The sequence below is a fragment of the Chondrus crispus genome, genomic scaffold, assembly GCF_000350225.1.
Source record: "Chondrus crispus Stackhouse genomic scaffold, scaffold_16, whole genome shotgun sequence".
Classification (NCBI taxonomy): domain Eukaryota; phylum Rhodophyta; class Florideophyceae; order Gigartinales; family Gigartinaceae; genus Chondrus; species Chondrus crispus.
This window is the reverse complement of record NW_005179046.1, coordinates 329284-339524: the sequence shown is the minus strand read 5'-3', so window position 1 is coordinate 339524 and position 10241 is coordinate 329284.

The following is a 10241-nucleotide window of genomic DNA, read 5'->3' as shown; positions in this document are numbered from 1 at the left end:
TTTTTGTAGAGTCTATTCCGACAGAGGATGGGTGGTGTTCCGTGCTCGATTGTAAACGATTGCTGGGCCGTAGGTGAGCGAGAAGAAGGGATATAGTGATGTCATCAGTATTGCGAGACGTGAGGTGAGATTTCGAGGATTGTATCAGTTGAGAGGTTGACGAAGGTTGTCTCACCAACCAGGAGATTACTCTTGATTGAGATGCGATGTGGGGATGCACTGCCTTGAAAGGCCCGCGGCAGTGGCTTCGTCAGACGTACATTGATTAAGCAGTCCTGGTGCGAGAAAACGGTAAGGCTTCATTTCACGTGGAGTGCACGAGGTGGTGAGAGGCCGCTCGATGCACAGATGCAGTCACGGCATCTCGAGTTGATTTAAAATTGCACTGAGAAGCGGCTACGAAACGCAAAGAATGGAACGTACCCGGATACACAACCTGGCCTGTAGTATACCTAGTCTGACGAGCGTACCAAAAATGGGTAGGGAAGTAGGGTAGGATGGGGGGCAGGGCATTGGAAAGGATGTCCAACAAAACGTCAAGCATGGGCACCCGTCAAGCATGGGCACCCGTCAAGCATGGGCACACATCATTGCGCCTGGTAAATTTTACCCTTGGTACTGTACGGCACGCGGTTTTAGCTCATTGAAAAAAAGGGGGACTACAAAAAAAACTTTTGTTGACTTCATGCGAAGGGCGTTTCGGGGTGTGCCCTCCCCGTCAACAGCAATGTAATGGGAACCCTGGAAACGGGCTCCTAACCGACGGCAATGTTGCTGACGTGTAATAAGGATCGTCGTGTGCATTCAAAGGGCGTTTTGGAGGGATTAGCACTGAATTGTATATGGACATGTATCAACCCAAAGGGTGTCTTATTCCAGGAGGCGATATTAAGATCTAGTGGTTCGGCCCACGGCAGCCCGTCCAGCTCTTGCCGCTTGCCGCAGTTATCAGAACGAGGATTCATATTGGTGAGAGCACTGTGAACCAACTGAAGTGATCGTCGTGGGCACGACAAGAGCTCTGCGAACGAACCTCCCGTCGTTATGTTGAGTTAGACGTCATGAGAGAAGCCCTGCTTTGTTGTTGTCTAGACCTTATGTTGGATACAACAATGTCGAATGATTCCTGTTTAAGTATGACCGACAATGCGGTTGTAGGAGTTCTGAAAGTCACTTAGCTTTCGTGTCATTGTGTTTTTGGGGGAAAAAGGTAGGCCTTGGCATTGTCAGGCTGAGAATTCCTCATGACATAGAGTAAGATCTTTTAGCTGGGAGGCATATCAGTCTTCTTCATTTAGACATTACCGTAAAGCTTTTCCGACTTTCTGCAGACGTGCTCTGTCTTTATGGGCGGTAGGTTGTTAGTAGAATATGTGCATTAGGGTTTGGGAGCAGTTCTTCTGCTTATGAAAAGTCTTGATGCAGAATGTTTTTGCAGATAGTAGGTGAGACGATTCTATGAGTTGGTGGTTTTTTTTCTGCCCAAACAGGATGAGATTTCCAGGTTTCAAACTGCGCAGGTAAGTTTCGTCACGTTCGCCTGAGATGTTGGAGGCGGGGCGTTGTAAATTAGTCACTTGTTTACAGCTCTGCCCAAGTCTGCAGATGATTGTGTATTGTTGGCAAGTCATGAATGGGGAGGGGATTCTTTTAGAAAAAAAAGATATAATGTTGCGTTTAGGGGGGCGATGAGGTGCATTTTGGTGGCAACAGACAGGTGAAATCGGAAAAGTTGTAGCGAACAACGGTGACGGTGGTAACTTTGCAAGAAGCACCCATCCGATAGCGGTTTATTTGTAAGGATCACTGTGGTGACCATATCAAGTCTGAGGTGACAGGAAAGGAATTTGTGGGTAAAGAGGTGCGTCAACAGTTGAAAATCGTGGACAGTGCAATAAAGTGTACTAACTAACGGGTAACTTCGGATACTGCGGCGGTACTGAAGGATGGGCTACTCTGTGGTATCCCCAAATACCTGTTCAGAGAGCAGTCTTTCACTGTTTGATCCGACATCCGACACAAGGAACAGGAGTACACCCGCTTCTTCTTTGCGGCAGGGCCTTTTTCGTACCAGTTTTTCTTAGGTCTCCCGGCCCTCTTGACCGGACGCCCACGTGATGGCAGCAAGCCTTTGAGAATTTGCAGTTCCTGCCTCTTCGCAACGAGCTTCTTTGCATTCCATATTACATCATCGACGCAAGCTTGAGAAGGAAGGTGGTAGTCATCATTTTCGTATTGTTTAAACCAAGCTGCCGTTAGGTGGCGCTCTTCAATAAGGCGATGAAGATTGCTTGCTCCATGCTTCTCGATTAGAACAGCAATTCCATGTCAACACGGAAACCCAGAACCGTCTGTAGAGTAAGCAAAGAATAATGGAGGGTTTGGGGAATATTGCTAAGTGTGACATGGGCAGCACCGTTCGATTCTGCTGACTGGCTACTGTCGCCGCCATTTGAGATGTCCCATCTAAGAAACGGACTGAGGAGTGACATACGCGCGTTCGCTGAATTAGGTGTGCTAGCTGTTTCTCTGTGCGGGGTGGGACCGGAGATGAACAAGATAGGGCGCTTTCTCGACGACGAAAAAAGTTTGACCTTTGCAGAAGAACAACCCTCATAAGCATTTTCTGAGGCTCGAACGAACGTATATTATTCCTTAGGTTCTCCGACATTTGGTTTTCTGCTCCTTGCGACGTCTTGACAAGGTTGACAATTTGACACAACGTTGTGTTACGAGTAAATACGCAGAAAACGTCAAAAAGATGTGTTAATCCCTCTTCCACAGTGATAGCTAGGTGTCAAATTGCCTGGGCCATAGTTTGAGGGAGTACGCGCATTTTGAAAAGATTATGGAAACATGCTTGAGATATCCCCAAAATTATCGTTCGTTCTGGAAATTTCGTGCTTGAGATCCCCCAAATTCCTCCGTTCCTAGTCATTTACACGACTATACCGACCACAAACTTCGACTTTGTTGTTTTGGACGTGCGACAAGAGAGATCCGAAGGTGAGCATGTTAAGACAAGCCCTCAGGGTGTGTCTTAACATGCTCCTTTTTGCAGCGGTTTGCTTTGCTTTGCCCAAAGAAGTGATTTGGCGTGCTTTGAGTGGCTCCTACGTTTTAATTTATGTGTTTAAGAAAAGCAAGGGCTTAAGAACCATACGGTATTTGTTAAGAATTTAAAAGCATTCCTGGTAAAACCGGGCAAGGCAAAGCAAAAACCAGTCTGTTAGGACACGCCCTCAGGGCGTGACTTATCAGGCTGGTTTTTGCTTTGACATCTCGCTTTTCGGGTCCATTATGCTGCTGTTTTTCTCTCTTTTGCCCCGCTCTTGCAACAACAATTCAGGATTCGGATCCTGTTCACAATAGAAAAGTCAATTCCACCCGTCTGTTGCCACTAAAATGCTCCTGATTGCCCCCCTAAACGCAAAATATCCCATTTTTGTAGTAAAAGAGATAATGTTGCGGTTAGGGGGCGATGAGGTGCATGTTGGTGGCAACAGAAGTGTGAAATCTCCAAAAAAGGGAAAAGTATGGTTCAAAGTCCGAACTTCCGACAAGTTCTGAAGATCAAAAATTCTGTGCATTTATGTGAGCAGTATAAAGCATGCTCTCGAATTTGAATGACAGTAACGACCCGTATTCGACACCAATGTGATTGGCAAAATGTGCCGTAATGGTTGTAAGATTAAATTCCCGGCCGAATGCAATTGGATCCTACTGCACATCCAGCAATGATTCCTTCCTAGAAGGCTATGGGAAAACCCCCGCCTCACAGCTGTTACAGTAGGTTCGCGATAATTGCAACACGTCGGTGGCAGGGTTCTTGTTTCAATTATCGCAATTTTTCAATTATCAAATGGTATGATAAACTCGTCCTCTAGTCAATCATATGGCACCCTCCAAAACCCACTATTTTATTTAAAAAAGGCATCTATCTTGGTTTGCCTCTGGCCCTGATACATGTCCTGACGGACCACAGCCTGCACTTTCCGAATTCCTCGTAAAAGGCCCTCATCAGCCTGCCCACTGGAGACACAAATGCGCTTAGCTAGCGCAAGTACACGCAGCTGCTCTTTGGCGCAGGGAAGCAAATTGTCTTCTTCAGTATGTTCCTCACTGTCCTCTAAACTGTCTGAATTTTTCTTTTGCCCAAACCCCCAATACTTGTAGGGTCGGTTTTTTGCCCTCATCGTTTAGTGCGACATACTGCTCGCAAATCTGCTTTTTTGAATCAGGGAAAGCGTGGTATATTTCATGGTGATGCTTGGCAGTGAAGGAGGAATAGGGGAAACGGTTGAGAGTTGGGATCAAGGGAGAGAGTGTGGCCAAGATGGAACTGTGTTCGGGAGGTGTCCCTAAGTGAAGACTTCACATTTTAGTATTTTTTTGTGCTAACAGGGATAGCTTGTTTAAGGAATATAGTTCATTTGAAGAAAACGGTTATCCTGTTCCTGTAACGGTAAATGATTTATAACGGGTGCCGTTTCATTTTTTTGTAGATTTGTCGTTCTGTTTGGGTGTTTTGGGGGTGAGTTGAGGGGGCTGACCTTCTGGGATCGTTATTGAAACGTTTCAATTATCGGAATTGAAACAAGCTTATTTTTTAGATATTTTTGGGTGACCACCAAGGTCGTTCCCAAGATTCCGTTTCAATTATCGCGATGTTGCAATTATCCGGGGTTTCAATTATCGCCAACCCACTGTACACTGTAAAGCTGATTTGATTGCTTGATAGGTGCTCGTCGGGAGCACCCCTTCTAGAATGAAACTCGGATTGGACAACTACTCACCGATGTCCAAAGCTACCCCCCGATGGGCGTTGGGGACAACCTGTCCGAGGTGAACACTAGATCGGCTAGTTCGTTCTGAGGAAATACTTCTCGTTGAATCTCTGATTTTTGGTTGATAATGGGTGAGGTTAATCCTTTAATCTCACACGAACTCAGCCTTTTATGGAGTTCTAAAATATAAGCTGGTACAGGAAACCGTGGCTTAGTAGCTCGGGTGAAAACCTACACAGCTCAGCAAAATACACAACTACCAATAAAACTACGTGTTAGGCAGTGGTTACACTAAATGTAACCATTACAGCAAGGATACTGTGCACTGGATGCGTTGGGGAATTAAGGTTTTAACCCGCATGCGGGCTGACAGCAAGTTGCAGGGCAGTACAGCTCCATTGCTGGCACATCCTCGAAAATTCCCGATAATTCGAGATTACACTGGAATCGCCTCACACTGCATAATTCTTACACCGCCACCTCTCAAAAACCAAACACGTAGTCCACAAACTCATTCAATACGAGGGAAGATCCAATGCTGAACTGTGTTCTTGTCGAAACCAGTTTTCACAACTTCCTCCAAGGCCTTACATCTATTGACCTTTGTTAATCCATCAGCGATTTGTGCTCTGACAATACCAATCCCACGTTCGATATCTCGTGCTGGTTTTAAGCTTCTCGAGATGCGGCTATATCAATCATCAAGCGCTTCTCTGCTGTGTGGGAGTCCTTTGTCATCACGTCGAACATCTGCTTCGAATCGGTAAGCATCGTAATAGGGATCTTACGATTGTAGAGTTTCTCCAATACGTTTCAAATGGCAAACACATCATCGAATCCTTCGGCGAACGCGTATATCTCTCCTGACACGAAAGACCTTGCGACAGGTTTGCATTTACGACTGGCGAAGTCCAAGACGTGACACTTATCCGAGGCATCACATACCAAGACGACATATCCAAGCTGCGACGAATGGTCGTCGTTGGTCTCGAAAGAGGCCCCCGTGTATGCCCTAAGGTGAACAGTTTCGTAATAAAGTGGACCATAGGTTAGAAACAGGTCCAGCGATGATCTAACACGGTGTATAGCACAGTTCATCTCTTCAACATGCCGCTTGTAGAACGTTTCTTCAGTGACTTGGGCTGATCGATTGATCGCGCAGCAGACATCAGCTAGCCAGGTGAAAGATGCGCGAACTGATCTGAATCTTTCGAAACTGACGTCTGTCGGAATCTTGCAAATCTTAGAGAGATGGTCTGGCTGCCCTACGGAGAACACTCGAGCTTTGCATCCGTCAGCATGCATCCATGAAGTCCGAATTTGAGTTCCTAAGAACTCGACATTGTCCCATTCTCTGGGTCTAGAGTCAAACTTCAACAGCATGTCCTTAGTCAGCTCTTGAAAACGCTCATCTCTGCCGAGTAAGCAGTCATATATATATGCACCGAGAAGTCCTTCTACGCAATTAGTACCGTTCTTCAGGTAGAGCGACGGATCAGTCTCGAGCGGAACCATCTGCAAATCGGACTTGACGTGAGTGTCTAAAGTGAAACTCCAGTAGTCCCCAGCGTCATTGATACCATATAGAGCTCTCAAAAGCCGAAGCAGTTCTTGGTCAGTGACCACAAAGAACTTTTGATCCTGCTTCTTCCGCTTGAGGTAAATCTCCCTTGTCAACTTCTCATCGCTTTGGAGATATGCCTGAGTAACTTCATAAGTGAAGATGAGAAAGTTGAGAACTGCACAAGTGGAAACTAGGATCTTGACCGAGCTCTGGTGCAATTTTGTGACATTATGGACAATAAAGGGCTTTTCTTTGTCCCTGTGTCCTTGAGCAACGTAGCGAGCTTTGGCATTTTCCTTGTCAGTTCCTTGGTTTTTCAAAGTACAGACAAACCTCCCGCCAAGAATTCTTGCATCTTTCGGAACGTCCCACTGCTTTACCTTCGTGAAAGTGCCTCTCGACGTCAGACCGTCCACTTCCTTTTGTTTCACAGAAAGGAATGGCTCGCTATCTTCTCTTCGATCACCTACCTTCAAGACTTCAGTCAGATAAGTTGACAGAGCTTCGTTGCACGGCTCAGAAATATCACCATGATGCTTGAGATCTTTGAAGTTACCATGAATCCCCGTAAAGATCGTATTCACGGCAACCACGGCTGGATCATTAATAGAAGCACCACCGATGTTTGCACCATGGTCAGGCACATTCGAGGCCTGGATCTGAGTTGGATCTGGTGGCGACGGTTGCTCAGAATTAACGGAAGGTATCCTGTGCGGCTTGACCTTGTCAACAGAAAAAGTGCTGTGAAGACCGTAAACATCGAGAACCACTTGTTTCCCGTCACAACTCAACACCCGGAAAAGTCCGCGCCATTCATCCGGAAGTTCACGACATACAAGTACATCACATCCTGCTTTAGTTTCCGAATTTGCTGCTCCAGGAACATTGCTTCTCTGTGCCGTAGACAGACGAGCTCCCACAACATGCTTAACCATTTCTGACCTTGCGGTCTTCATCGCGTTCACGCGTTCGCGTTGTTCAGGCAAGTCCTTTGTCGCCAGTGGCATCCGCAGAAGTACGCCGAATACGAGGAGCATAGGACAGCGTCCATTTTGCCCGGCTATTTCGTTCATGGACTTCACGGAAAGAGAGAGAGCATAGTCATGAGCTAGGTTAGGATGCTCAGCACGGAACTTGGGATATATCTGGCGCAGGAAGGAGTGATACCTTTCTCCAGCGCCTAGTGCATTATAGCTCTCGACTCCGGACTCATCTTGACGTATTACAGCCTTCAAGGGCAAACTCCTCCACCGTTCTGACGTGAACTGAGGACCTTGATCGCAACGGACCATTTCAAAAAAACGACTTAAGAAATGACCCAGGAGCGCATGTAGACATTCTAGACATCATCTGCTGTTTTGCCTTCGCTGAGGAATGCGGCAGCAGTAAAGAGGGGCCTTAATCGACGATATGCAAAGTAGATTTTCCATCAAGTTTCATCAAGTCCATGTACACAGCTCTGTTGAATATCACGTCCTCATTCGGTAGAGCAACCCTGAAACGACTAGGTGCCTTAGCAAGCCTCTGACCTATAGCACAAGTCGGAGAGATGTCTTTCAAAGCGCGGTGAGTCTGCAGTGTTACTTCGGCGTCCTCAGCTCTCTTCATTAGGTCGAGAACTCTGTCGGGATTGGCATGGAAAAAATGACGATGGATTTTCGTCAACTCCAAAGACGTGTACAGAACTGATGACTTTCGGTTTATGTACAAATGCCGAAGTTTCCGATCAATGGGGAGTTTCCAACAATAACTTTTGCTGAAGAGCAATCCATCAGCAACGTGGACGACAATTCTATGTTCCGACATGATGTCTAGCCCCAGCAGTAGCGGGACATTAATGTCGACCACGTTAACTGACAGCTTTACGTAGTGCACATCACCGACGGAAATACGAATTTCGAACAAACCCAAACTGACATGCGACTGTTTGCCAAACATGAAATTTCGATCACTTTCCTGACCTTTAAGCACCAGATCCTGACTCACGAGGCGACAATATGCCTTTAGCTGCATTCCGATGACACTCTTTTGAGCTCCTGTTTCTATGCAAGCTCCGTGAAACTCTTCAGCTTGTAAACTAGAAAATGCTTCTAGTTCACGAGCATCGCAAGCATAGATTGATTCCGTGGTGTTAGAGTCATCGGATCGTCTTTTATTGAGAGAAAGTAGACGACTTAGTCCCTCAGAGGAAAATCCGAATTTTCAATATCGGTTTCCTCAGAAGCCGTGTCGTCCTCACCTTCAGGATCGAACACTCCAGCATCGTTTCCGTGGCTCTGGTCAATCTCAAAGACATGCCCCAAGTCGTACTGATCATCCGGATCATTCGTTTGTCCGGAGTCCAGCTGGGGGCAGAGTTCATAGAGAACCATATGAGAGGAAGGCGTCTGCTGGCGCTTCTTAGCATAGTACACTAGTCAAAGTTTTGTGGCAACAGCAGAATTTTTGGCTTTTGAACAGTCACTTATTCGATGAATAGGTTCACCGCAATTGAAACAACCCATAACTTTAAGTGGGTCATTCCTGCAAAATGTTTCTTTTGACTGCTGTGCGTGATAACCCTGCGTAGGAGGTCGAGTCCTAAGACCTTGGTGTCTGTTCAGGTATCGCCCTTGACTTTGGGGCAACATGCCAAAGAAGTCGTCTTCGTTCTTCGCAGTCTTGACGGATACTGAGTGCCGAACCCTCGCTAGCTGTCCTTCCTTGGCAAGATGAAGTGCAGACTCTAACTCACCATATAACATCTGGAAAGACAGGTTGTGTGTAGAGATACGCGAAAGTGGTTCTGTAGCCCAGTCATATCCGACAACGGCTCTGCGAAGAAATTCCACCTTGTGAGCCTCGCTACGATGTGATTGCGGGACCTGCGGAGCAAGCTTTGTGATCACCTTGTATGTCTTCTCAAGGGCAGCAGAGGTTTCAAGTCCATCTGCAACAAACTTGGTCACACGGAGAGACGAGAGATAATTCTTGCACCGATCTTGGCGGACGCAAGAATTATACTCTTTTTTAATCATCTCTACTGCTTGCGGGAACGTCGCTGCGTATGACTCGATCTTGTTTTAGAAGCGCTTTGCATCACCAGTGAATAGGTTATGCATGTACTGAAGCTTCTGCATGGAAGATAGGTCGTAGTCACTAGCGGCACGTGTGTAATCCGCAACAAAGTCGTTGAAGAACTCTCGAACTGCTCCTGAAAACTTCTGTCTCTTGTCCTTGAAACGCATTGCAATCTTATGAGCAGCGCTAGCATCGACGTTTGTGGTGAGCTTGTGCCTCATTGGTCCGCTTTTCTTTCCAGCTGCTACAAGCTCACGAGCAAATGTTTCGAAGATGTCCCGGTCTTCAGCCTCTTCATAGAGGCTTGTTGCTGAAGTGAGAGGAATCCGCTAGCCACGGTGCTGAGTGAGGTTGGCACCATTGGTGTCAAGCCAAGTCCGAAGAGCACGGTGAGCGTACGGTAAAGCGTTGATCTAATCACCAAATAGTACGGCCGGAGGGAACATCTCGGCCACGGCAGCCTTAAGTTCCTCTGAAGAAAGTGGTCCAGATCTGCTTTTATCGTCGAGCATGCGGACGGAGTTGATAAAGCCCGCTTGTGCTCGAGTTAAAGAAGCCATGTCCACCGTGTGGCAGAACAAGGCCTGATCTGACGGAGAAGTCTGCGACTGGGAAGCCATTTTGCTTCTATTCTGTCAAAGACGGAGAAGACCATATTGGACGACGAAGGTAGATCGGTGGCATTCTGAAGTCGATCGACAACTTCCTTGTTCACTTGTCCGGGTCCGACCCTTGGCGCCTGTAGCCCTTACAAGTAGGTTCTTTGGAGTCTGACTCCCGACGCCTGCAGCCCCTGTAGGTGGTTGAGGTCCGACCTATGACGCCCGGAT